The sequence below is a fragment of the Frankliniella occidentalis genome, unplaced genomic scaffold, assembly GCF_000697945.3.
Source record: "Frankliniella occidentalis isolate FOCC.00 unplaced genomic scaffold, Focc_3.1 Scaffold169, whole genome shotgun sequence".
NCBI classification, from domain to species: domain Eukaryota; kingdom Metazoa; phylum Arthropoda; class Insecta; order Thysanoptera; family Thripidae; genus Frankliniella; species Frankliniella occidentalis.
In genome coordinates this window covers 26,737-30,601 of record NW_026267295.1, presented here as the reverse complement: position 1 = coordinate 30,601, position 3,865 = coordinate 26,737, and positions in this window count along the sequence as shown.

The window sequence follows — 3,865 nt, the reverse complement described above, 5'->3', positions numbered from 1 at the left end:
CGCCCCGCCCCACCTGTCCGTCCGCGGCTCATGACATGCTCTATGGCACCTTTAATGCCGCCTTCAATCAGTCGAGAAAGATGTTGATTATCCGCGCATGCAAATCGCGGGCAATGCCAACGTGCTAAGCCGCCAGAGCGCAGCTCGGGCGCGGCTCAGGCGCCGCCGGTCCATACGAGAGTAATTGCATGTTTACTGATGTTCGATGTTTATTCGTCCCTGCTGGCAGGTGATCTGTCGCATACCGCATGCCGCCATTTCACTCTCTATTTATCACCTCCAATTGCCTATTATGTGTGTTTGTTATTGTTCTTTTTACATAAAAGACCTTTTCCTCTGGCAGAGACAGTCTGAGGGAATGTCTAAAAAGATATTTACGCTGAAAAGTAAAAAGCAGCAAAATCAACATTAGTTTAGAGATTACCTGTAAAGTATAGTTCTTGACGCTGTTGCGACTTTTGAGTTTTTTTGGTGGCACCGTTTTGAACAAATGAAATCAGAGATCTTAAGACTTTGGAGATTTTACAAAGCGCACCCCATTTGTGGCCACCGTCGGTCGTAGGGACGCCCGGGAGGTAGGCAACCCATCGAGCTCATCCTCTCTTAAATCCCGCGGCAGAAAGAAAGCATTCCGGTAAAGCTGAAATGCAGAAGAATGCAGGGAACAAGAAAACGGAAGTTCCATGTAAAAGCAAAGTGATTTCCGTTTTCTTCTTCCTCGTATTCTTCTGCATTTTGGCTTTACCGGAATGCTTTATTTCGCGTCCTGAACCCGTTGTTGAAAGATTCCACACAATGTCAGCGCCAGGTCAGCGCTATGAAGCGCTCGACACGGCTCGACGCTTCTCCCGCAGACCCAGACATCTCAGACACTGCGAGTGCGTTTGCGCCTTGTGTTTTGTGTTCAGCGAGCCTTGGGCGCGATTATCGATAATGAGAATGACGCACACGACGGCGACGGCGGGGCGACGCGTCGGCCATTTTCAGGAAAGGTTAACCACTTGAAGGAAAGTTTCGATTGATTATCCGCCTGGAGTGCTCCGCGGTGCTCCGCCCTTATTGGCACCTGGCTTGTGCCGCTTGTGCCCCCCGTCTCTCCCCCTAGCTCCCGCCTCTCACGCCGCCCTCTCCTCTTCCGCCCGGCTACTGCCACCCGCGCCGCCCAAGTACTCGAGGTGCCGTTAAAAACTACCGAGAGCCGCCGAGGATCCTTAAAGTCGGGTGTAAAAATGGCAATAAAAGGAAGCTAATAATGGCGGCCCGTTTCAAGGCCACTGACTCACTCGAGTGGAGGGGAACAGGTTTGCAGGCCGGACAGAGCGCGGGCCGCCGCCGCCCGGCCTGGCGGTCAGTGTTACAGACGAGCGGGGTGCCAACTACTGAAATCGAAAGTGCGCGGGGTGGTGGTGGTGGAGACGGACAGGGGAGAGAGTGGGCGGCGCGTTGGCAGCGGCTCCGGGGAGGCGTTGTCCGCCACCTCCGGCGGGGCAGGGGGCACCATGGCGTCGACCGCACGAAAGAGGTGATAATAGGCTTCTCACCTCGTACCCCCCCGACCCCCGCTTACTCCAGAGGGGCGCTCGCGGAGGTACAACTACTTTTAGTATGTACTCCTGAGCCTGGCGGGGGACTCGGGGCCCGGGGATTAGAGAGAGGGCACGGATGAGCCGGTGCTCCGAACGCAATCAGCTTCACGCGCACTACGGCGTAAGCGTTAAGCAGGCGTAAGGCGGAGCTGCGGGCCAGCTTCCCCGTAGTAGCGCCCCCCATGGGGTGCTACTTACAAGTTTGTACCTGAGCCCGCGCTGCCAGGCTCAGGCACCTGTCAGCAGGGGCGCCTGACCCGGCCGGGGACACTGACCCGCAGCTCCGCCTTACGCCCGCTCAACGCTTTACGCCGTAGTGCGCGTTACGCTGATAGCGTTCGGAGCACCACCGGCCCGGCAGGGTCCCGTGGGGCTCATCCGCTTGGCCTCTCTCTCTCTAATCCCCCGCACCCCGGGTCCCTCACCACAAACTTCAGGCTGATAACGAAAACATTGGGCCGAGATTGACTAAACTTCCACCTGTCGCCTCTGCTGTACTGGAGTTGGACAGTGGCGCCGCGACGCAGGACTCTGTTCCAGGGTTCCAAGTGGCTGATTAACCCCGCACACTCCTGTCGTTGTTTACTAACCCGCACCGCATTCCTGCGAGCGGGTTGCCTACTCGCTCGGCCCATACGGGGTTTAATCAGCCACCTCTGGCTCCTCGCTCACTTAGATGATGATATTCGAAACGTTTCTTGGATTCAGTGATGACCAACTCATCGTTTCCTAACAAACACGTGTTTCTGCTGCTCGCGGGGTCGGGTCGGGATCCTCCTTCCGGGACTCTCCCACGTGAGTGCGCCGCGGCGACGCGATCCATCATATCGGCCCGGTCCGCGCGAAGTGTGGTCCGCGCACCGCGCCGGGCCGCGGCAGCCGCGGCCACCCGGCGATGCTCCGAAGGACGTCCCGGCCCCGCCGCCGGCCCACACAGAAGGAAGCCGCCCTGGGCGCTATCTAGGCAAGATTCACTCGAAGGCGTCAGGTGGCCCTAGTGTCACTGATGGTCCGCAGGTGCCACAGGTGTTGCAGGTGTTGCAGGTGCCGCAGGTGCCGCATGGCACGCGCGATCACACACATGAACACACACACACACACACACACACACACACAGTGCAACGACGCAGCAGGTTCGCACGGTGGGGCCAGGGTGGGGCGATGCCGCCGATGCAGCCTCCTCCCTCCTTCTCCGCCTTTTCCCAGCAGCAGCAGCGATGATCGTCTCCTGACCCCCGGGGCAGCCAGAGGGAACGATGTCCTTGAACGTGATTCAAGGGCGTCTGAGGCCCTGTAACACGTAGCGAAGCTCGCTGGAGTGGTGTGGAGGACCGGGTCGAGGGGGGGGGGGAGGAACTCGTGTGCAAGCGGTTTGATTGGTACACTGCAGCGATCGACTAAAGCTGAATTGTAAAGCGACGATCAAATCTACGAAGTTTTCTTTGAGAGTTCTTGCCGAGTTGAAGCGAAGGATGGGCGTTTAACCTGCAGAGGGAAGTCTCCCGACCCATTTGCGACAACAGGCACATCGCTCCGTCGTCAGAGGCGCCGGCGGCAGTAGCTCGGCGGGTAGAGCCAGCGCGTGGGTGGCTCCTCGGCGGGTGGCCACCCGCTGGTCACGGGGGGCCGTGCCAGCAGGTTATTTCCCCGAAAGCCCTGGCGGCACTTGCACACATTCCTGGCACTTGTGTGTGTGTGCGTGCGGGAAAGGGAAGGGGGGGGGGCAGAGTGCAAGCGGCAGAGCTGGGTGTCCGCAAGGCGCGCCCCCGCACGGAGTGTTTGGCCGAAAGCCAAGCATTGTGCCATTCAATGACCCATCATGCAATGCGCTCCGCCGGCGCCGCGGCGGCGCAGTGTGTCCGTCCGCTGGGCGCTGGGGCCGCTCCTCACGCACACACGCGCACACTCACACGCACAGACGCCCACACGCACGCAAATGAGTGACCGCGACCTTGTAGTAACGCGAGGTGGAGGAAAGCATGGAAGCGGGTCCAGACATTATTTCCCTTGCAGCGGCGGCGGCTGCGCGGCGGCAAGATCCTCGCGGCCGTGACGCGCCCCGCCCCGCCCCGCTCCGCCGCGCCCGCCTGGCCAGCCAGACCCGGGTGTTTCGCAGATTCCGCGAACAGGCGCGATGTTGATGTTGTTGGTGTCGGAGGCGAACCGGCGCGGCGCAGTGGTGCGTCCGTCAGCGACTTGATTGGATATGTTCGGTGGAACACACACACACACGCACACGCACCTATCAGTGAGAGTGCGCGCGCAGGAGAGACAGCGGG